At 47.6% G+C, this 24,963-nt stretch overlaps 1 long non-coding RNA gene across 1 annotated transcript in view; it reads right to left on the bottom strand.

The window, feature by feature from the left end:
• LOC137850580 (uncharacterized) overlaps positions 1 to 24,963 on the bottom strand; it is a 51,957-nt gene that overhangs the window by 6,114 nt on the left and 20,880 nt on the right. Inside the window, exons 7-9 of the long non-coding RNA XR_011092645.1 lie at positions 24,099 to 24,189; positions 4,714 to 5,847; positions 519 to 4,376 (exon numbers count right to left, since the gene is read on the bottom strand). This is a non-coding gene — a long non-coding RNA (uncharacterized lncRNA). The remainder of the gene's footprint in view (positions 1 to 518; positions 4,377 to 4,713; positions 5,848 to 24,098; positions 24,190 to 24,963) is intronic.

The following is a 24,963-nucleotide window of genomic DNA, read 5'->3' as shown; positions in this document are numbered from 1 at the left end:
ATTAAAATGTTTTAGTACTTGTCCTCCCAGACTAGATTACCCTGATAAATGCAACATTTTTTCATATTCCCTTCTCTTGCCCCTCCTCCAGCAAGCCTGTGCCCCAGGTAGTGACACCAGCACCAATTTCATTGCCTACCAGGAAAAATGATACATGTCACGGGCCTGTTACATCTGTGATGGGAGCCCCAGGCTAAGCCTTGTCTCAGAAATCGTGTCCCTGCTGCCACCAGGCCCCCAGGCACTGGGAGAGGAGCTGCACCCTGCATCAGGGCAGCGCTCACTGCTGCTGAGGAGAAGGGAAGGCTTTCCCTCACGCCTTGTATACCGCTGTAATCGACACCCACGTATTTATTTTACGAGCTCATTAAAACCTAGGTTTTAAAGTGCCGAGAAAATAAAAGGGAGACAAAGAAAAATCATCTGGATAAACAATTACGGCTTTTTGTCAAGGACTCAGGAGCTAATCGAGTCCAGATCTGTTCCACACTCACATTTACATGCAAAATTGTACTTACTGAGCTAGAAAAAAAAGTCCAGTTAGCATCAGGAGCCAGCTCTGCCCACAGCTAGCTGCACAAAAGTCCTGAGGAGCAAGCAGGGGCTCCCTGGGCTAGCAGAAGGCAATGCCTGGCCCCCCGTGCCTGCACCAGCCACGTAAGGGCCAGTTTTGCCCTGACTTCCCCCAGGTCCGGTCTGAAATGACTCTGCAGAAGTCATATTTACATAGGAGTGTGGGTGGCCTGAATTGTCCCTGTGTGTTTAAATATTGGGCACTAAGTCACAGCAGTCCCCTTGTTTGCACTTTGGCTGCTGGACAGCAGGAACACCCCAGCATTAGTCAGAAGCAGATGCATTAATGAGCGAGCAGATATTTCATAGTTTACAGCTTATCATTATTTTGTTCACATAAATACACACACTCACACCCTGTCTCTGCTTCTTCCCCCCTGTTGACTTCCTACAGGTTATTTTATTTGGCCTTTGTCGATGGCCTTGCAAAGTTTTCTGCTGTGTGGATGTGCACCTTGCCACCAGCAGGCTTTCTGTACGTTGCGCTGAATCCCAAGGAGACTGATCCGGCCCTGGAGCAGCTGCTCTGCCCAAGCCAACAGCCTTTCTCTGCATGTGATGATCCCAAGTAAATGTGCAACCAACAACAGCTGCCAGCAGAGACCTCTGCAGCAGGAAAATATGTACAAATCGCATCAGATGGAGGAAAGCACCGTCACCTTTGCTGTGTGGAAAGGCATGATGCCGAAGCCTGTGATCAGCAAGGTAATCTGTGACACAAAAGGAACAACTCCTTTTCTCTGGGTTAAGGCTCCCACTTCTCTTTCATCCCACTTCTCCACTGCCAGCAACACTTACAGATCACAGTTCATGATTTAATGACTCACAGACGGACCGTGTCCAGTACAGGAGAACCTCCCTTGTGGTACCAGCTCTTTGTGACCTGTATGCCTAATGGATGCTAATTGTGAATCGTGAATATTTTTTATTAAACAAAACTCTAGGGCTTTTAGGAGTATAATGCTCTACAGTGGACTCAATGGGAGCCAGTTTGGATGTCATTTTTGTGTGCAAATAAAATGGTTTTTCATTTAAAAAAAAAAAAAAAAAAAAAAAAAAAAAAAAAAAAAAGCTTATTTGCTGACACTGAAGTTTCTTGTGGGAATACATCACTTTTTTAATTAAATTTTCATCTGGAAGATTTTTCGGGTCAAAAATGGAATTTCTGGTCAAAACCATAGCGGGGAAGAACACACAGGAAGCCAGGCTGTGAGGCGAGCCGAGCAGAGGCTCGCGTCCCAGCGGCTGGCTGCACCGTGGAGCTAGCGGCAGCTCTGCTGCACGGCCACCCCTCGCCCGGCAACACTCAGGGCACTGGGAGCATCCCCAAGCAGGAGACACAGCGAGGAGCCACCAGGGCAGGGTCTGGCAGGAAGCAGACACTCTCACCCGGCAATGGGATCCGGGGGAAGATGCCTGCTCCTTATCTGCCTTGCCCTCCATATCAGCAGGAAGCACCTTCAGCAGGAGCATCAGTGCATGCCCTGGGTGGCCGCAGGGCTTTATCAGCTCCCGTGCCCCACCATGAGCTCCTCTGCACGGCACGGCTCAGCCGGGATGCTGCAGCAGAGGTGGGGATGTGGTGGCGACCACAGACAGCCTGCTCCTCAGCTCACCTCAGAGAGGGTAGGTCACAAGCGTTGCAGCTCCATCACTGCAGCTGAAGGAGTATGAGACGTTGTCAGAAGGGATCAAAATCAGGCCTGGCACATGTGTGTGTGTGTGTGTGTGGTTTCACAACACCTCCCTCTCCGCCCCACCAGCCACACCAGTTTTCCTCAAAGAAAAGCAGAACAGTGGAACACAGACCCAAAGCTACGCGGCCGATGTATTAAAGCCTTGTTTTTCCCACTGCTTGAAGGACTGACCCAGCCCCCTCAAATGTTCCCAGCATATTTGAATTGTGAGTCAGAGACCACAATGGAGATACTTGCCTGGCTTGACAAAGTTTAAGCATCTCCTGCCAAATAGTAATCGCTGATTTTGCTCCGTCACTCGTGAGCCCTGTTTCTGCCGCCCTAGCCATGCAGAACACGCTGCCTCACTGAGAAGGCCAGCATTACTCCTCGGATGCTTACCTGCAGCTTCTCCAGCTCCTCGTGGCCCGCTTTGTGCAGAGCACTGCTCACACACAGGATGGGAACATGCAGGTACTGACAGCCCCTGCACCTCTACCCATGGTCAAGGCAACGAAGAGAGAAGATAGAAAATAAGAACAGCAGCAATACTGAAAACTGAGGCCAGAAAAGGCTTCATCTTTGCGGGCAGGGTCTAACACTCAAAATAAAAAAGTCAAGACAGAGATATTCATGGACTGGACCAGCAGCCCACTTGGTGAAACATCCTAAGGCCTTAGAGTTAATCTATGAGGGACCAACACACCCTCTGCTTGCCCACCACTACCAGCTCTGCAGTAACCTCTGGCTAAAGGGAGCAGCCAGGAGCAGGAAGCATTAACTGTGTCATTCGCCACAGCTAAAGCCACCTGCTGCCATGAGTTAGCATCCAAAGTAGCAAAATTTTCGTTGCTCTTTGCCCTGCAGATGCAGCAGGGCTGCAGCTGTGAGTAAGCCTCCCCTCCCAGCCGCAATGGGCTGGGCGCTGCTGGTCATCACGCAGGCATGCCAGGTCGCTCTGCCTTCCAACACCTTAACCTGGCAGTACCCAAAAGCCTCATCTGCCCCTGCTTTGTTTTTTTTTCTTTTTTTTTTTTTTTTTTTCCCTGAGCAATTTTCCCTTGCTGCACCAGTAGAAATGCTGCCATCCAGGGGCAGAGCTGAGAGCAAACACAGGCCAAGGCAGCTTGGCCTCCCCTGGCCTGGGCAGCGGGGAGCTGAAGCGCGTGCCCTGTGCAGCCTCGAGTGCCAAAGGGCAACTCGAAGGCCACTGCTGCCGCTTCAGCTGCTGCACCATCAGGCTGCTCCCGAGCAGTTTAACCAATGCACCAGTTCACATTCCTCAAGACTGCTAGCGTCAAGCAAGGTTTTAAAGAGATCCAAAAGCATTTGCTGTTTAACTTTCAAGTTGAAGACCAGGATGGTATCTGCAACACACTTTCAGTTATTATTTGGCTACAGGTCACACGCATTTCCCATTTTAAATCTCTCTGTACACTTATGAGTGCTTGAGTCTCTCTCTCTCTCTCTTTTTTTTTTAAATTTTTAATTATTTTTTTCTCTTTTCCTTACATCGAAAGCCAAGATTCCCAGGTGATCTCAGCACTCTGGCAGGGAGACACAAGGGCTTCAAGGAAATCCCCACCTATCGCCCTGCAAGGCTCGAGCTGGCAGCGCCACGTTGCTCCTCAGCACCCCAGCAGTGGAGCCGTGTCGGGAGGACTGAATGTTGAGAAAAAACTCAGACACAACCAAACCCTCCAGCACTGCACGAGTCTGAGTCTTGCGTGTCTGTGTGTGTGCTCGCTTCCTTGCTTGATATTCCTCTTCTTTCACAGCTAGAGTTAATATTTCTTCAGTGGATTCATGCTCCTACTTGCACCTAGAGATCCTCCCCACTATCTCCCCCATCGCCCCGGCTGCAGCGCAACGAGCAGCCGGCTGCTATCCACCCCTGCTGCCTGTGGTTTCAGACAGCTGGGCTGCAAGCCGGGCGAGATGTGGGAGTTTCCGGGTTCTGGGTTGCACGCGGAGGAAAGAGGTGACTTTGGGTGCTTCTCGTCTTGCTCCGCAGGGGCGCTGACTTTCGCCTCTGCAACACCTGCCGTGGGGAGCCTGGGGGTGGGACACGGAGGCAGCAAGAAGAAAAACTTCGAGCACGATTTGCTCACTTCCTTATTAGTTACCCTTGAAAAAAAAAAAAAAAGAAAAAAAATGTTATGAGAAGGCAGGAGGTTGAACAGGTCTGAGTGGACTTCGTGTAATAAATGCAAACACTGCACTTTGACATCTCTCTGCTTTTAGGAAGGGGAGTGTTTGACTGGAGGCACTGCTAAAGCCCTAGACAGAGACCCAGGAGCTCTGCAATTTCCTTCCCAGCTCCGCCTCAGGCTTTAAGTTTCAGGACTGTGGTGTCTTGCTGACAAATCTGAGCCGTGCTAAAATGAAGATAAAATATTAATGATCCCTCCAAACTTCCCACCCCCCGAGCACGCGCTGCCCTGAGCCGTGCACATGCACTCGCCTCCCCCCTCGCAGTGCTGGCAACGTGGCAATGCCCAGACCTGCACCCTCCAAATGCTGCTCCTTAGCACGGGGGCAGATCCTGAAGGTGTGTAAGAAAAAACGAGCAAGAAAAATCAGCTGAACTCTGCAATGTGCGAGAACACCAGGCTGGATCCCAAGCCCATTCAAATTGATGAGAGGGTTTCCAAAGCACAGTCTGAAAACAGTAAAAGCAGTGTTAAGCGTTGTGGCAGCGGGAACAGATTTTTCAGTCCTGGCTGATGGGTCAAAGCTGGACAGAGCACTGAAATAACCCACAGAGGGGATTGCTCTGTGGCAGCCACGCTGGGAAAGCCATGGGGGAGCTTGTTTAGCCACTGCCTAGATTACTTCATATGTCCATATCCATCAGTCTGGCATCATCCATGAGCAATAAAATGTGCCCATGAAAAGCTACCTACACCACCTAGAGCTATTGATCAGAGACAGAGCAAAACGGGAGGCAAGCAGGGGTACTGTAAGATTGGAGCAAGGGGTCTCAAAGCTCCTTGCCTCACATGGTTCAGATGAGGCCAAGCCAAACAAGCCTGGAAGGAGAACTGCCCTTGCGAAGGGGTCTTCTGCAGCCATCTGCATGAGACCACCGCCATCTGAGCTGAGAGGAAAGCCTCGTCGTACAGACACGGTGAAAGGCTGGGCCAGCTACGGCAGGGGGGCTGCAGTGTGTTTTCAGAGCATGCTATTCTGGGCAACAAGATTTGGAAAGTGTGTCTGGAGGCTGAGCCAGCCGCACGGTGCTGGCCCTGAAAACGTGCCTTTCTTGAAAAAAGTCATTTTGAAGAAATTTGGAATGCAGTCCGAATGTAAGCAGCTTTCTGCTCTCCATCCTGCCTCAGAGGCAATGCAGGAACAAGAAATCCAAGGGGCATACGCTGGCTCTGAAAGAGCCTCAGCCCAAGGCTCGGGCTTCCTCCTTAAGCCAGAGAGAAAGCAGGCAGCAGCAAAACCACTGCATATTCACACGGAGATCTTCTGGTGCTGTTTGCAGGAGCAGTGGCTGCAAAGTCCCCTCACGGATGACGCGCCTCCACTGTGCTGGGCGGTGAGGTGGTCAGCTGTGCCTTGGCTGTCCAGACGACTCCTATTACAAAATCTGGAAGGGAGAGGGAAGCTGAAACCAGAGAAGCTGCAAACAAGGCCTAGCAGCCTCCCACAGCAGAGCAGGAAAGGCTGCCCACAGAGAGAAACTCTGGCACTTGGGAGAGGACAGTGTTTTAGTGGTAGGCACCCAGGAAACATGGGTGAGCACGCAGTGTGCAACGAGCCTCCAGCCCCTCGTGTCTGGCGCTCAGAAATGAGGATGGTAGGGGCCTGAAGCAAAAGAAGCACCACTCTCCTGCCCTGCGAACCCACAGCAGTTACAACAGCAATTGTTCCCCTCCGAAGCACTGCTGTCACATCCGTCCCCCAGCTATCTGCAACAGCGCTACGCCCTCATGGACGGGTTTGGTGCAGCAGCCTCCCCAGCCAAAGTTTTGTATCAGGGGCTAAAGATCAAACCCTATCTCTCCGAACACACCTTTGTTAGTTTTGGCTGCACCCTTTCAGGTATCACCTGCCTCCCCAGGCAAACACGTTCCTGTTCTGATCTCCACCGGCCTCGTGCACTCCTCTGAGGGCTGATTTTGCCCGGCAGGTACCTTACCTCTGCACACACCGCATCCGCAGCAAGCAGCCGGGGAGGGAGAGCCCTCAGACCACAGCGGCTGCAGTGAGCATGGTGCAGGAGGAGAGGGAAGGAGCTGGAAGCAGCTTCACCATCAGGCTGAGGCTGGGCTTTGCTGGAAACGGGATGGAAAACTGGCAGCGACGTCTTGCCGCTCCAACAAACAATGCATTCATATGCAGAGCTACAGAGCAAACGATACGCCGGTTGTTCATCTGGAGAACAGGTTTCGCCAGCCTGGATTAAATGATTACATTGCCACAGCATGTGCTGCTTGCTGCTTTGGGAGATAAAGGAAGTACAGCGAGAGAGAGGCCTGACCCCAAAACCCAGCTCCAAACTCCTCTACGCTCGCAGAAAGCGTGGGCCCACAGTGGGCACGGAGCGGGTGGTGTTTAAAAGGAAGCATTTCAGTGCTGATGCACTAATTGCTAATGCAGGGGAAAAAAAGAAAAAAAAAAAAGTTTGAATTACAGGAGGCATATACTTTGACTCAAGTTACTGCCTCCAGATGTGCAGCAGGCTGAGCCTGTTCCCGAGCCTTCTGCTCCCCGTTCCCACAAGCACACACAAAGCTGAAGGCTGGGTAAGTGCACTTGGAGGTCCAAAAGCACATGTGCAGCAGTGACAGACTCCACCAAACTCTGCGTCCCGCATGCACAAAGCCCCCGTTGAGCAACTCCCCGAGGATGTAATTGCAGTCGGCTTCATTCCAGGCTGTGAGCACAAGTCTGGCCGTGGACGTTACTGCTAGCGCACAAGGAGGAAAGGAAACGTACAGGAGAAAGTGCAAAACAACACTCTGGCAATCCACACACACTTAGGTTAAAGGTTTTTTCCTCTATAGCAGAAGTTTACTTGGCTACCTTTGGCAGTCCTGTCAGCTTCCCCACATTAGTCTTTTGCGAGGCAGAAAGGCTCAGGCCTGCGTAAGCCTCCAACCCACTGCACTGCACCAAACCCACAGCCCCTGGCAGCACCCACGGAGCCCTCCAGGGCCCTCGTGGGCAAAAAGAGGGTGCCCAAGGAGCCGACCCAGCAGCTTTGGGTCTCCCAGGCCTCAGCCAAGCTGAACCCTGGTGCCAGGAGCCCACAGCATCCTTCCTGCCCCACGCTCACCAACCTCGCAGCCTGCCCCATCCCTCAGGGGAGGATGCAGCTGCTATGGGGGAGGCAAACTGTGCAGGGGCATGGCCAGAGCTACCGCCCTCTCCCCCACCGCATGTCGCAATGCGAGCGGCAGCGACACTATCGCTTTCACATTTGCCTTTTTGGTTGTTCAGGATGGGCAAAGCCACGTGTCGGTCCATAGCTCATGCATGGGAGTGACGCAGAACACATCTTTGGGGGAAGGTCTCCGTAAACAGCCTGAGGCAAGCAGGCATCACAGCAAGCTTTCAGCCCGAGCAGTTGCACTCCATCAGATTTCTTAGCCATCAAAAGCCAGGTCATATCAATGGGATATGGGAAGTGTCAGGCAGGCTTAAGCAACACCGAGCTGCCATCCCCACACACAGTAGCCATGAGCACACACACGACGTGTCCGGTTGGGCTGGCTCCCACTCGGGCATTTACACTTGCGACTCATGGGTGACTCTTTACAAATATATCCACCAGATACACGCCAAGGTACACTTCCATCCACAAGCACATGACCGAAGAGGTGGGTTCGAGCTAAAGTGACTCAGCCTCCCAGTTACAGGAACAAAATTAGCAACCACTCGTAGACGTCTTAAGTCTGAGATGGGGCTAGATGGCACTGTAAGTTAGTGAATGCACAATCCCTTCTCGTCAGGAGATTTCACTTCGGCATTATTATCAGTGGAAAGCCAGGAAAGCCGGTGCTCCCTGAGGTATATTTTCTAGAACTGGGCTAGTAATGCACGCGAACATACTGATCCAGCACATTTCCTTGGTACCTAGTTAGGAGCTGATCCAATAATTTAGTCATTCTCTGGAATTTACTTATTTTTTTTCAGCAAATAATTCTTGGCTCGCAAGCATTTAAACATGTAATGTTTATTATAAAACATATGTTTTTCCCCAATACAGTTTTTTTGCCTACAGTTTCCCTGTTTTAATTTATCCCATTTCTCCTGATTAACCCCTGCCCCCCACCCCCGTTGTTCCCATGCTGGATGCCTCTACCTCTCCCAGGAGAACAATGATGAAATGACATTCGCCTCACAGGCCTCCTGGCACATCACCCCAAATCACCAGGATCAGCTCTGCAAGGCAGAGAGCCCTCTGGCCCCGAGCCCCTGAATCACTTAAAGAAGCACGGCTGAAACAGAGCAAGACGTGGCCATGGAGGCGACGGCTGCAGCTGTGCTCAGCTCGGGGCATTCAGGTCCCTGCAGCCTCCAGCCTCCCCGTGAGCTGATTACGAGAGGAACAAGCAAGGACCTGCCGTAATCTCAAGGCCAGACCTTCAACGACTGCCCCTGTGCTTCCTTCTGAAGCGAGCATGCCTGCCACGTGCACGGGGTGGGAGCGGGGATGTACCGTCTTGCCGCAGCCTCCCGGGCTGGGAGGAGGATGGCCGCCTCTCTAATGCAGGCCACATCGGCAGCATCTCGTCCTCCGATGAGTATCTCTCTCCCGTCATTTAACAAGGGGACCAGCCCTCTGAAAAAACTTTTCCCAGCAGTGAATCCCATCGGCTTCCTGACAGGCTGGGTCATTCCAGCCTGTGAAAACGCCTTCCCCGTTCCTCAAGTAACAGATTAGTCACGTACATTTGCAATGGCAGCGAATCTGCCAAGAAGCTGGGGAGCAGGGCAGGAGGAGGAGAGCAGCAGCGTGACAAGCACAGGCAGAGGAGTAGAGAGGAGAAACTAAACTTTTCTTCCTCTTCTCCCATGCTCTTCAGTTTTGAACAGCACTTGCAAGCTCAAGCTGCAAAACAGCTGCATCACATGCGGGAGGTGAAATCCAGGCATTACCAGGGAGCCCTGGGCATCCCTGCCTCTCCTCTGCTGCCTGATGGAGAACCCTGCAGCAAGAACCGACAGCTTTTCTGAGGCTAGGACCAGAAGCCTCCCTAAATACGGATGGCATTTGGCAACAGGGAAAAGCTCCCACTTAAGCTTCCATCTTCCAAGTGACTGACAAATGCCAGACCTCAGCAGGGCTGACAAAGGCTCAGAGCCTCAAAGCATCCTGGTTAGAGGCGAGCAGCTCCGAGAGGAACACAAGCATTCAAAAGGCCCCAGAAATCCAGCTCCTGCTTAATACGTGGCTTACTGGAAGCTGCTACTTCCTTCTTCCAGTATTGTGCATGAAAAATCAATGTCGTCATTAGAGCAGTGGTGCATGGAGCCTGCAAGCAGGTCAGCCTGCACCTCGGTGCTGAGTGCTGCACACGTGGATGTCAAGCTGCCCCGGGGCCACACTGCCAGCTAAAAACACCCCAGAAGTAAGAAAGGGAGAGTCAAAGCGGGAGTACCTGAGAGATCTAGCAACAGGAGGAAAAAAAAAAAAAAGCTGTTTCAGGTCATGTGAGGTGTGCACACATTCCCAGACGTTCAGTCTGTCCCCTGTAGCTCGGGGAAATGCTTAATGGACAGCATGGCCTGGAGAAATCATGTAGGGGGCAGAGCAGGCGAGTGCCTGGGGGGAGGCAGATGGGCAGGTTTTCAAGACAAGTGCTGCTACTGCAGAAACTGATAGGGAAATGTGTAGGCGGTCCTTGTCCTGGTAATGAGTAACAGCTACAAAACTCTTAGTATCACTGAAATACACATTGGTTCTGCCAGTACGGTCACCACAAAACTACCTGTCGCGTGTTAGCGCGGTGGTATTCATTTCAGATGTTCTGGAGAGAGACAGAAAACGTTGCAGGCCAGTCCCTTAGGGGGCAGCGCTGAAAAAGGAGCATAAAGCACGAGCACCGCTACTGAGACAGAAACCTCCCCATCAGGAGAAATACCAGAGGAAGCCTCAGAAACGTCCAAGGTTTCCTTCCGGGGAACAAGTGGGCATGTGGCTATGCACAAGCACAGAGGCTACTGCACCCACCCAGTGTAAAACACGAGCCCGGCCCTGTTCAGGATGGGACACGTCCTGATGCAAATTGCAGGCTTCACCCCCCCCCCCCCCCCTCCCCCCCCCGATCCTCTCACCGTCCCATGTCTCCAAGGGGCTTTGCTTCACAGCTGGCCTCATATTGGAGGGAGATGTGCTGCCTGTGTTGCACCAGGAGAGTGACTAGGCTGGTGGATCACCTTAACTGCTATCTCACAGTAATAATCTATTTATGATATTTGTGCTGAAGCGCTTGAGGCACTAAAGTCTGGTTTTAATGCTAACTGGGATGGTCCTGACCCAAACAACCACCCTCTGTAGTGGAGCTGTGTATTTTGGGAGGATTTTTTTTTGGTTGGCTGTTTCCAGAACTGTACTAGAATACTGTTTAGCTTAGGTTTTTACTTCAACATATATTTTTTGTCTGTTTACTTTGCAATCTCAGAGAAAAAATGCAGAGCAGTAAGCAGTGCTGCACATACTTGCCATGCAACACGTGTTTATCCTTCCAGTTCACCCATGTCTTATTCCTGTTCTGGGTATTTATTTTTGTCCTCCTGCGAGGGCTTGGACATTCAGGAAAGATGCCATTTTTAGAATTACTGGACCTCAGGCACTGGAGGTACATAAACAAGCAGTGTGCTGAGGCACGAGGGTGCTGACAGCTTTCCTAGGTGGTTGGCTATCTCACATAGCCAGGAGATGGGGATAAGATGGCTTCAGGAGCAAGCAGCCCAAGCACATCTCTGAGGGAGTTTTGTGCTCTGTAGTGGTGCTTTTCATACACGAGACGGGACACTGGAGAGAATTTCTTTCCCCCCATTTGCACTGTTAATGTCTCCCGTATTGTATGGAGGTGTTGGGTGTACACAAGCTCTTCTCTGCCACGTACTGAACAAAGCCACGGGAAAAAAAAAAAAAAAAAAAAAAAAAGATGCAGCCACTGCTCTGGCCATGTCAACTTGAGCAATAAAAACAGCACTGAAAAATAAACCACACTGCTTCAAAAAGCCCTCAGGAGGCTATCTTCAATGGTATCATTTTTTCTGTTTCTTTCTGATCCTTTTTTTTACTGTTGAAGTTGACATCTTTTCCTCTTGCTGAACCAGCATTTCCTGACAGCAAACCATTGTCAGAAATTTTCCATCCAGCTCTCGAGTGGATTTCAACACTCGATCTCCACATACATACAAGAAGAGGTTAATGTCAATCTCAGAAAATTATCTACAGGATGTACTCAAGGGTACCACCAGTAAGGAGCAGCACGTTCGTTTGGAGAAGTTCAGAAACTGGCCGCTTTCTTTGCCTCAGAGCTGGGGTCAGCTTTTCTCTGCTCAATTACAGCTATAATGGTGATCCTCTCTCAGCTGTTTACTGCCTAACTGACCTGTCATTTGGAAAAAATCTTTCCATGGGGAACACTGCCTTTCGTGACACAGTAAAGCCCCTTTCAAAAGCCCTGGGACATTCTGATGGTTTTGAAACAAAACATCTTGGAGAAGAGCACTGCTCTCCCAGTAAACAGCAGCATAGGCTGGCCTCAGAAGCTAAACAAGCAAGGCAGGAGTTTGTGGGGGGAGCTGGTAACAAATGCAGCAGTGAGCTTCTTAATCACCAAATGTGATCACTGCCTGTGGGGCATGAGGACAATTACCTTGTCACAGCTGCCCTCTGAATAGTGGTGACAAGACATGTCTCCACATTTGGAGAACTTTAACCAGCAAAATCTCACCAAAGATAACAATGCACTGGAAGTGTAAGCATGCTCAAACAACATTTTAAAGAATTTAAAAAGGAAAAATCCCCTGCATTATCACAGAGCTGTCAGGCACGATGCAGCCCAGGAATGGCAGCCTCTGTCTATAGTGGTTACACTTCAGGGGTAGGGGCAGAAACCCCTGTTCCTCGGGCTTTTGTGGGACCGGCCTGACCCAATTCAGATTTTTGCCTGAAGGGCACTCCAGCCAAAGGTGCCTTAATATGCACACTCTTGGGGAGGAGTACTGAGCATCCCAGCAGCACATCCAGGAGACGTCACCTTTTCTAAAGGACATGGCTGATTCATCACCCTGCTTAAGTATGGAGAGAGTCCCAGCTGCGGAGGCCAGACCTGTTTGGCAGCAGCCAGCCAGCATCAGCTGCCTCCTGGAAAAGGAAAGAAAAAAAAAAAAAAAAAAAGCTTTGAAATGAGAGAGTGAGCAGAGGAATGGAGGGGAAAAATGGGTGGAGGAATGGAGGAGGTGGACTTGCGGTCTCTGGTTGGGTAACAAGCTAATTCCCCCCTGCTCCCTGCCTGCGACTCCATCTAATTACCCTGTTTCCTCTGAGCTGATTGGAAAGCAGCCTTGTGTCTGGAAAAGGCCATAAGCATCTTATGTGCATCTGTTCCCCCTAATCCCCAACAACCAGTGCCTGTGTGCTGGGAGAGGCAGCAGGGGAGCCACACACAGCGGCTGCCACTGTGCCCCATCACCGTGCCCCGTTCCTACGCTCATGCCCCATCACTCTTGCTGGGGTTGGGGGCTTTCAGGGAACTGCGATTGTTCCTCTTCTGCCCATTTCACAACCCAGAGGCCCTCTTTCCTCCTTCCCCTTGCAAGAAAAAAAAAAAAAAAAAAAAAAAAAGTCTGCAAGGGGAGGGGAGAAGGACCCGTTTTGCTGAGCCCTGCTGCAGTTTGGAGCTGTTTAAGCCACTCATTTTCCCCTTGCCCTAATCCTGCATTATCCTTCAGGAATGACATTCAATTCCTGAAGGGGGAGGTGGGAGGGGGTGGGGGGTCAAAAAAGTGCTCTCCAGGGCCCTGCATGGTTTGCCCAGGAATTTGGATTGCACTTCTCATGTGTGGCTCCGGGAAGGGGCAGAGGCACAATTAGGCAGCCATTTGGTAGCACGCAGGCACATTTTCAGCAGGCTCTTAATAGTGGGAGCTAATTCAACGCGAGGAGAGCACGGGGATAAACAGCTCCCTTTGCCAGCAGCAGGATTGTCACATCTGGAGTTTACACAAGTTACGAGGAGCCAGGAGCCACTATTTTGTTTCACCCGCACTGCATCATAAAACATGTTAGCACGTTTAAAGCGCCGCAGCACCGACGCACACAGGGTTGCATGCATGTGAGGGGACATCTCTGCCTCACAGCCCCACCGTGTCCTCACCCCACCACCTTCACAAGCCATACATCTGCTGGGCTAGGCCCTGTGTCTTGCTTAATGCCCTCAACTTTGCTCCAGGCCCTGGGATGGGAGGGTTTTGGCCTCCAGCAGGGCCTGGTGCTGGCCCCGTGTTGTTCCTCCACACTGACTGCCTGGTGTGGGACGCCAGCAGGCCCCTGCAGCCCGATGGCCGCCCCCCGGCCTAACCCAGGTGGAGGCCAATTGTTTTAAATGGATTTTGGAAAGGTTGTCTGTGCCTCTGTGGGGCATTTATTTCCAAGCGCCTCCTGTGTTTACCCAGCCGGCTTCCTGCTGTTTTGCTTTGGGATTTCTGCAGCTGCAATGCTGGGGACTCCTCCAGTGAGAGCCTCCTTTCTTGTCCCTCAGCACACCAGCAGAGGTGGTAACGAGCCCTGTGGACTTGGCCACATCTGGTCTCCATAGGAAGCCCTTGTCCTCAGCCCAACCAAAATGCTGGGCACCACTCGCACTCAAGTGGTGAGATACGGTCGGCCACAGCCCGGGCCCATCCTGGAGCTCCTCCCGGCCCCAACCCTCCTTACTGACTAAACGCTGACTGTAGTCAGTTCTGGGCTTCTTGGCCAAATTCTGCTCCTGGGAAAGTGACCAAGTTTCCAGTGTGAAAAAAGCTGAAGTCAATGGCTTTAGCTAAATTTTACATCTTTGGAGCTTCACACCTGCACATAATGTAAGGATGAAGAAGGCAAAACCCACCTTCCCCAATTCATTTTTTTTTCCCCATTTTGTGTCAGCAAGCACAAACTATCCAAGAAATCTACTGCCTCCTGACAGCAGATCTGACATGTCCTCCCATGATTTGGGGTCAGATCCAGGCACAATACAACCTGCACTGCCCTTCCCCACCAGCAGCTCTGGTCAGGGCTCTTGAGATGAGACCCATGGGGTGGGAAGTGGGGAAACCTCCACTTTCACACAGATGTGGATGTCCACTAACCCCATGTTGGGGTCAGAGTCATGAACTGTATTCACAGCAGAGATATACGTTGCAGATGGTTTGGAGCAATGGACTTTGGTGAAGGATCTGGCTGGCCTGAGTGGGTAAGCAAGCAGGAACACAAAAGCTACCTCTCCGCCCACTGCAGGGGTTGCAAAACCTTGCACAGAGGTAAAGACCTGGAGGTTACTGTGTGGGAAGCGGGCTGTGAGTTATTTCTTCACCTCATCCTCCCACCAAGGGACAAAGGGCTGCCTCTGGGAGACACACCTCACGCTGCAGAGGACCGCGATGCCTCTTGGTCCACCTCGCCCACCAAGCAGCGGTCTTGCTGCCCCAAGTCCCACCGGCACTCCTGCTGCCCGTGGAGGACGATGTGAAGTGGGGAGAGTTGGCTGCCCTCTGCTCCAGCGCTCGTGACTGGCTCGAAAAGTGAAGTGAAAGACAGCTATGGGAAGCTGCAAGGTTGCACTTCGCCTTTAATGCTGTCCTCCCAGTTCACAGACTTTATTTATGTGTTACATTTTTTTTTTTTCCTCATAAATGTTATCTTTATGAGAAAGATGCACTGGTTTAACTTCAGCTTTGCTAGTGTGATGCAAACACTCACATCACTTAAACTAAAATGTGAAGTCCCTCAATGTAAATTAATGCAAATATCCCCATGAGATTAGCAGCTAGGAAAAAAAAAAAAAAAAAAAAGTGTCTCTAAAACCTTCATCTTTAGGTACCCAATAAGTGGCATAAACTTTGAAAGTACCCAGACTGGCCAGAAGTTTTCGGTTAATTCAGCCTGCAGTGCTGTGAAACAGGAGGTGCATCTGGTCGTATTCCTGTGGAGCTGCAAAGACAATTTTGCTCAATGCTTTGGAAAGCCAGACCATGTAACCAGAGCCTCAAGAAGTCACTGCAGAGTCTGGTTTGATCCTTTATTTTCCCCTGTTCTTAAAAGAAATAAAACAAAGCCTGAATCTTCAGCCCTGATGTTACAGAGGCATGCTTGAAACTGATGGTGCTTGAGGATGGGAAAACAGAAAGAAACAGAGAAAAGATGTGTATTCCTTCTCCAACTTCCCAAAACCACACCTCTCTGTTGCGCACATCCTCCTGCAAACCCTCTCGTTCACAGAGCTTTTCATTCACATTTAGGGCCAGAGGTTGTGCTTACAATTGCAATGGCAGTCTCACACCTTCCTCTTCATTACCCAGGTAGGATGTGACCAGCCGTGCCACTAGCCAGAAGGTCTCCAGCATCCCCTTCCACAGCTGGGCAAACTCCCACTTATCCCCCTCAGGTAAAAAAAAAAAAAAAAAAAAAAAAAAAAAGCTAACCAAGCTGTTTCTCAGAAGCCCCACTGACATGAACTCTGCCCCCAATTACATCTCTGAATGAGCAGAGCTATAGAGGTGAGTGAAAAGAAAGTTTGGCTTTAACAGATTTTCTCTGTTAAGGAATCAGCACAGCCAGTCATTTATTTGCACCAGGACTCCTATTACCTGGTATTTTCCATGTTGCAACTCAGTGGTGCAAAAGATGGGTCAAGTCTGCAGTCAAGGGCTTGCTGTATTTCAGGCTCAGAGCAATACGGGATCTCAAAACACTCTAAATCAGCTTTCTGCAGCAAACCTCAACCCGTCTGAGCGCAGGAGATGGGACAAGCTGAAAAGATAGTGTGGGCCTGGCTGGCCACAGGTCCTCTGGCTGCTCTCAGCACCTCTGATGTTTTGTCTCTAGTGGAGAGCTGTGATAACTGAGCCAGCTTTTCATGAACTATCTCAGATGGAAGAGCAGTCTAGCTACAGCAACACAAACCTGAGTGTGCGCTCTTTTCCAATGAAGGCAAGACAAGTAAAATCCACTGCTTCGTAATGCTGCAGCAAAGAGGTTTTGAGGAACTCATGCCTGCTAATCTGACTAGTCTAAATGACTAGCTCAGGAATCACTGCTTTGCTGCAGTCACAGCACTCAGAGCTTTTAGAATCAGGTCCTATGACCACATCCCCCAAGCTATATAAGTCAGTGGATGGGGGGAAAAAAAAAAAAAAAAAAAAAAAAAAGCACACCACACAAACTATGTATCCAGATACTTTTGAAGATCCAGGTCTGCAGAGCTGATAAAAAATCACACAGCAATTATTGCAGAGTTAGGAAGAGACCATTCAGGTACTATGATCTATGCTTCCCACAGTAAGTGTCTATAGCAAGAATAAGTGACCACAACACAGGAGTCATGGCTGCCGGTCCTGTGCTCTATGCGGAGATCTGCAGTTAGTCCCTCAATGTCTTTCATTCTTTGAGACTCCTTTCAAATCTCTTATAAGGGTATTTCAAAGAAAACAGAAGTCTTCGCATGACAAATTCCACACACTGTGTGTACACAGGCATGTGATGGTTTTAAAAACTGCTAAAGGAATAAATTCACTGTATCCCAATTCATTCTCTGCATATGGCCCAAGGATCCCAGCCTAGATGTGTGGAAAAACAAACAAACAAACAATAGCTATATTGTATGATAGAGCTAAGCATAAAGAGGCCCTCTATTTTCTACTCCGCTGTCACTGAGGTCCTGTCTTTCCAGGACAAAACCTCTGTGAATATTCAAGTTTTGGATACTGAACAGATTTATTTTGACGCCCTTTTCTGGGGAAAGTATGCAGCTTCCAAAAAGCAGGCAGTGAGAGCAGTGTCAAGACAGCCGTGGCCCAGTGAAGGGCAGTCATCATCCTTTCCCACTGTGCTGACTGATCCTCAAAAGCAATGGCATATTTTAATTGTCTGCAATTTGTTAAGGCAAGACCAAATCCCCCAACTGCATTGGAAAACATTCCCTCTAACTCTTGGAGCTGTTTTTTCAGCTTTTATTTATTGGTCTTTTGGTACTCATTGCACCAAGTCAGATACTGCAGACCATATGTTGGGAAAACCTGTATCTGTAGGTGCTTTTCTTGACTAGGGGAAGACCTGATCTAATGGAAGATGGCCTTACTTTGAAGTTGTCCTTCCAGTAGTCCTTTCCAATCTGTCTCTCTGAGACTTATTATACAAATTGACAAGGGAGAAGCAAAGCCAAAGTTGTATGAAGACAGCCTGACCCAGATTTTGGCTGGGGCACCAGGCACCCCGTGAGCCTAGAGATGGGTTACTTGGGGGCACACTGAGCGGTTGGAAATCCGCTGTCTCTTTGGGGCAGTCGATAGTCAGCAAGGTGACCACTCTTGAAGATTTTAGCTGAAAGAATTCACCCAAGGCTACACAGAAGCACAAAGTGAGCTTCCATCTTCCCAGTTCCCTGGTCACTCCTTTAGCCACAGGCTCTGTGGTAAAAACTTAACTGCTACAACTTTATATAATTGTGTCACCACTGCATTTCAGAAAGCACCTGCAAAAACCAATAAACTTACCAAAAAAAAAAAAAAAAGCAATTGAAAAGATAAGGCAATGGCATTATATTGTCAAGTGTACAGCCTTTACAGTTTATATTTTAATGTAAACCGCTGGTTAAGCTATTAACTGAACTATAATGCAAATCCTTGAGAACTTTACCTAATATTCTACAATGCAAAATGTAAATGAGAAATTTCTAAAGCAGATAACAAACTGCTTTTGCAAGTGATGGAAGATTTTTAGCTCACACCACAAACATTATAGACTGCCCAACTGAGGTACTGAGTAGACACAAACCCTACACGTTTCCATTTCCGTATGAGCTGGTGTAAATGAAGAATAATTTAATTGATCATTAGCGCAACAGAGGTCTGGGTTTTCACTCTGGCTGTAGCTTATTCAACTATGACTTTATATTTAAATGTTTTTACAGTATCCTTCACACTGGGGCTTGGGGGCTCCCAGGCAGTAAGCGATACATTGAGATAAAAGGGCAATTTAAGGGCTATTTGAGTTTTCATCCTTACTTCTTCCTGCCTTGCTTTTGTGGGTTTAAAACATAATCTTTTTACTAATTAAATACATATGAATATTCTGTTGCCCGCACAGTGAATATATAATTAGACTCAGGAGAAAGATTATGTGCTCTCAAGCTGATACTAACACTTCAGCATAAAGGTACCCAAGACACCAGTAAAAGTAACCTATGAGCTTCTGCTAATAACATGCTGCCTCAGATCTCTGGAGGATTATTTTACTCTGGAGCTCTTATAGGAGTAGTATATTGAAAGGGGCCTGAAACAGATACCCTATAATTTATGTCCCTGCTTAGAGCCTTGGTGAGAAAAAAGTGGCCTTTGCACTAAATTGTGATGGTTTCTTTCCTTCTCTTTTTTTTGGGCTGAAGTTAGCACACATGATTTTTGGAGAGCAGGAAGCTGCAAGGAACCTTTGGGTAGCTTCAAAGAAAAAAACAAAACATATTCTGCTGTCCAAGTTCCATCCTTTTTCCCTGTCCAGAACCACTTTTCCCCCTTAAAAATGCAGGGAAACTTCTTAAGTAAACCATATTAGGCAGGATCCTTTCTCTAGCTCCAAAACTGAGGAAGTGTGTCTGCTGCTTTACGCTCATGAAGCACATACTGTGCTACCTCCCAGTGCTATTATTTGCTATACCTCATAAGTATCACAGTCCTTTTCCTTTCCTCTCCTTGGCAGTCTTCCCATTGTTTTCAGGTGGCTGGTTTTGTTTTTGTTGTTGTTTTTTAACAGAGGTTACCCTCCCAGCCCTCACATGATAATGCTTTTTTTTTTTTTTTTTTTTTTTTTTCTCCTGTGGTTTAACCAGCTCAGGCAACTAGATAAATACTGTGGGGAGCTGGCCCTTAAATATCAGGTTTGGCCTGTACTTTTCACGGAGGTCCTTATTTCTTTAAATCGTAGGTGGTCTCCTTAAGACAGCATGGAGACAAGGCTGTTGTAGCAAAAGGGGAAAAAAGAAAAAAAGAAAAAAAAGAAAAATCCCCTCAGGATATTTCTTGTGGTAAAATGGGCTAAGGAATATTTCAGGGCAGTTCCAGACAAATGCAAAACCAAATCTCTGTGAGGTTCAGTGAACTCTGCAAATTGTGTGTTTCCTCCAAAACCCCAAACCAGGCAACTTGAACTTAATTCTGGAATGAGTAGTGGGGATGCTGGCATTTCTGTGCCCTTTGGCAGTTGTGAAGAGCGTTTTTTCTTTTTTTTGTTTTGTTTTGTTTTGTTTTGTTTTGTTTTTTTTAAGATGTGTATTTTCAGAGCAAAGTTTGCTTAAAGAAAGCAGTGGGTTAGCTGCTGAAAATCAGCCTATATCAGCTAGCATCAACCAAAAATTTAGACCAGGGAAAGGAAGTTCATGTACTAGAAGTAACATCTCGGTGCAAGCAACCCTCAAATTTCCTCTCCTCTTAAAAAGAAAATGATACCTGGACACCTTAGAGAAAGGCCAAGAAATAACAAGAGAGATGCAGTCTCAATGTCAGCAGTACCGGTGATATTACTAGCATTATCTTCAAGTTAGTACAATGTAATCTTGATGTAAGGAAGTAGTTTCCAACACAGCACAGCTCCACCATGAAAAACAAACTTCCAGTCCATTTGGAATTGCAGTTTGCAAAACCATATCCCTGCAAACTCAAAAATGCAGCCATTTTACTCTTTTATAGGGGAACAGGCCTCTGTTCACCACCTTCATGCATGTAAAATTATTGGCTGGTCAAGCCCAGGAAATCTCAGGGTAACACACAGTGTTTGGATGTTTTTCCATAGGGTCTAACTCCTTAAATAAGTTCCTTCTGCAGGAGACTGGCTGACTTTTTAATGTTTCCATTGTCAATAAAACATGTCCTCTGGTGCCATAGCTTGAGATGAGCTTAGGTATGGATATGAAACTCTGAAGTTGAGTAAGGGGTCAAGAATGAGGCATGGTTCTCCTTCACAGCCCCAAACCAGGCAGCTTGGTAAGTGTTGAGATGAAACAGGTACTGCCTGGCTAGCGAGCTCTGTGTGCTGGCCCTATCTTATGTCAACTAACACAAAGAAAAGCCCCTAGCCCTGGCGGAGCCACTCCATGCCCCACGATGCTTACAAGGATTTGATGATTGCAGGTACTGGCTTGTGTCCGCCTATGCATCCGGGACCATTCATTCACTTTTCCTGAAACTCTTTCCTTTTGGGGAGGAAAACCCAAAGTGTCTGCCTGCCCACATGGAAACATACTGCATATTTCAGTCAGAGCTGTTGAGACAGATTGCTAAATTTAATTACCAGTTCCAAGGGCTGAGGCTGTGAATGACAGGTCAATTCATGCAGTGAGTTAGCAAAGATTGCTGATAAATGCTTTCTAATTGAAAGGATGATAAAACACCTATTACTCACTGAGGATCTTGAAGGATGAGTTAGTCCTGGGGATTTCTTACACCATGAAGATCAAGAAGTGCTAATCTCATCAGCACTCTGCCATCATTTCCTACCCGCCTCGTCACTCACAAGACTCAGGAAGGATTTTGCAGGGGGCTGCCCTGTCGCTGCTCCCTCACTCCTATTAAGGAGATGAATAGAAACAGGCAGGAGCGGCATGGCTGAGGTCTATTGTACTCTGGAGAATATCTGACATTTTTGTGAGCTAGGAAAACAACAAAGAACAAAAATAACCTCTCACAGCTCCCTTGGAAAACTGACTGCATTAACAACGTCGTATCCTTCGCACAGCATCTTTTAGCCCGAAGCGGTCTGCGCAGGCTAGTGGGCATTACCTACAGCTACTCAGAGACCTGTTGAGCACAAGCAGTTTGGACCTGGAAAGCGGGACTTTGCCCTAGAAAGACCACTATGCAGGCACATGTGCCTTTTTTCACTGACCAGGGCATTAGGACAGTAACTCTGGCAGTAGGGTGTAGCAGTCATACAGGAAGAGAAATGCCCTTACATTGTGACAGTCACAGCAGGAAAAGTCCTGCACATAGATCTTACCCAAAAGTTAGCTTCTGCAGCACTGAGTGACATAGCACTTGCTGCTGGGAAGGCACGAAAACAGCCACCACCCAGGAGTAGAAGCCTCTGTTGCCTTGCTTCCATGCTGCGTGACCCTGGATGTATTTTCTCATTTCTCCCTCTCTTTCTCTTTCCCTTTTCCTTCCTGCTCTTTTTGCTGGACTTATTAGAGCATAAGATCTTCAGAGTTAGGTATGTATTTGCACGGTGCCTAACACAATGGGGTACAGTCCTAGCTTAATCTTCTGGATTCTGCTGTCATATAAATAATAACTCATGCAGGATAACTGACATACAGCCACACTAGAGCTAAGGCTGGGACAGGGCCAAGTGACACAAGCCCCAGAGCACATATAAAGTGCAGTTTTGTCACGGACGGAAAGTCAAGCCAATTTCAAGTCCTTGAGCAGCAGACATTGACTTACCTGTTAGGATGCGTTACTTTTCCCTTTCTCCCCCACTAACATATACACATAGGTTTTGCTACACATTATTTAACATTTACATCCTGAAGCCCAAGGTTTTCCGGGAGGTTGCAGCACTCTTGAAATTGTGCTTTACACGTTTAACTGGTGACAGATTTACTGTCTCTACATCTACAAAAATACTTTACACAAAGAAGAGCATTTCCCATGGAAATGAGTGCTCTAGGCTGGAAGTCTGACCAGACATTGGCATGAGGAGAGAAAGAAAATAGTTTAATTAATGTAAGAAAGTGGTCCAGTGACAGCATGATTCATGGTGCTTGTAATTACAGAATCAAATAGTGTACAAGCTTGTAAAACTGTTAGACCCTTTTCTTTTAACTTCAGACTGCTCGGACTCTTCAAAGTCTAGATTGGTCTTGGTCAGCTTACTCCTGTACTCAGTATGATTTCCCCCAAGCCAAAAGCCTCAGGCTGTGGGCAGACACCCTTTATGATGGTCAGATGTACAAGTAGATTTGTGACTGAAATGCATGAGGTAGATCAGATAATCATCTCCATCAGTAAATCTTAGAGAAGTAACTTGCAGAAAAAGGACAGTGATAAGCAACCGTGGGCAAAAACTTCTTCCAGCAGCTGGATCCGGGTGACATTGTAGCGCCTACAACATTGCACTGATGCTTAAAACAGTTTCATTTAGTGCCCTACCATGGACAAAGGTCATCTCATGCCACTTGCTTTAGGCACACATCTTGACCCTGCTCTCCACACACTCTTCATATGTTATAATTATGTACCAAATATAGGTGGATACTACTATACATACATTTTTAATTGATGTGGGCTCTAAGAGTACTGTCCCTGCTATGCAGGTACCTATGCTGGTATAAAACTGCCTTTCACTGATGAAGTAACTTTCTAACTTGGGAATAAGCCCTTCCTCTTTACATGCATATAAAGTGCCATGCTCACATTCTCACTGAAGGTTTTTATTTGGGAAAGTACCCCTGCTGAAGCAGGCCAGTCCATAGTTGTGGTGAAACACAACTTCAGTAAAGGCGTCCCCAGCCATTTTCACGCATACTCTGGCATAAATGACATGTATCTCTGTGAAACAGAAACTCTTCTCCTTCCCTCCATGTTCTTATCATCAGTGAGCATCCTTCCGAGCAAAGACTGTTGTTGGATCTCAAGAAAAGGCTAAAAGTTACTCTTACAGCTTCCTGTTCTCTCCCCTTTCCTACGTTGCAGTGCGCTGCTTAGGCATTTGATCCTACAACTATTCATGGGGCTGCACTGTAAATCAAATCAGGCAACCGATCCTTTTCTATTTTTCTTTCTTTTTTTTTTTTTTTTTTTAATAAAAATATCTTTCATTCTTCAGGGTGTTTTTGTTTTTTTCTTAAAACACTTTCTCAATCCAGCTGCAGCTGCAGCCTCCATCTCGTCAAACCACAGCCTGAATTAGCATCCATTCAAACGAATAGGACAGATATCCCAAGTTTTATATTTCATGCTTACTGCAAAGCTGAGCAGATGTGAAGCATGTTTACAAATGCAGAGACATTTTGGGAGTTGCCCTGTTTGATGTCTGGACTTGTTTTGTACACACTCCTTATACTTCTGCAAGTACTTGGAGGAGGATCCTTCCATGGTGACTTTACTAAATGAAATAAAATGAAGCCTCCTTCTGTTTGAGCCAAAGGGAACTTGGCTTAAAGCTTTTTTTTTTTTTTTTTCAGTTGCAAGATAGCTCTTCAGCTTATATCTTACTGTGTCATCAGTAATTAGGCATGTACAGGAAATCAATCTCAACAGGGATGTAAGATTCAAAACCTGCCAGTAAGCGTTAGATAACAATTCTTTTTAAATACAAGCTCTTTAAATGAATGCTTATTAGTGAAATACAGTGCCTGAGTCAAACTCCTAGATAACCTGACGATAATTAATTTTGTTCAAAGAATATGCCTGAGCTGTTTTGGTGACCATAGAGATAGAGACCACTAAGATAAAACCTCTCCATGGCTCCTATAGGCTGGGAAGTATGAACAGGCAGTGTAACAATTGCTAGGAGGGATGCCAATGTAAAAACAAACTCTTAACTGAAATTTAGACCTGGAAAATGAATGTCAGCCCGTAAAGAACTGTTCCTGTTAGCCTGGAGATTCAGGATGTACTTACCCGGTAGAAACCACAAGGGCATTTGTTTCCTCTGATGATTATTTGCGTCAAAAAGCTTTCTTGGATAGTTATTGTAGCTAAGATTTCCCACCTAGGTACACAGGAAAAGACAGTAAAGCATAGATATTTTCTGCTCATAGATGTACTTCCATATCTCTATACTCACACTATGAACACACACAAGTAAGCAGAAGGTCAAAGGTACTGAGCTGCAAGGAGGCAGTGTCACTCCAGTAATTACATGTCTACACACGTAACACCAGGTTCAAACACTGAGAAGATGTAAACTGAAGATGCTGTGTGTAAGTCAGCAGCATTAGGCCACTTGATGCTGATCCAAAATACCTGTTTTAAGTATACAGGTAGGACATGCCCTCTTAAATCCAAGCAGATCCACTGAGTCAGAGACAGTTTACAGAGAGCCAGATCTTTCCTTTTTTTTCTTCCAATTGCAGCCTATTAATCCATGAAAGTTGCAAAATAATGAAGACCCATTCAAGTTTATAATTATATCTAAAAACTCCTGCAGACCATTGGATTACTTGCAGGAGTTATGCTAGTGAGGTTGCTCTAGCAACACAGTTCTTGAGATGCAGTCAGCAAACCAGGACTGAAAAAACAAAGAACCCACAAATCAAGCCCAAAAGGACACACAGCTTGTTTCATTGCCTCTGACAGCAAGGTAGTTTAAGCAACGCTTTCCTTTAGGTATGTGTCCCTAGTGATTTTGTAACTGGGAAGGACCTATTAGTTATGTTGAATTGGGGTACTGCCAGTAGCTATTGCTTTCAAGACCTTTACGCACTGAGATGGGAAGAATGTGTCCATGAAATAGATACTAGACCATGTGTGTTTGTGCATGTGT

The sequence above is a fragment of the Anas acuta genome, chromosome 2 (assembly GCF_963932015.1).
Source record: "Anas acuta chromosome 2, bAnaAcu1.1, whole genome shotgun sequence".
NCBI lineage: Eukaryota > Metazoa > Chordata > Aves > Anseriformes > Anatidae > Anas > Anas acuta.
The sequence above is the reverse complement of the archived record's forward strand: the minus strand, read 5'-3'. Positions and strand labels throughout refer to the sequence as shown.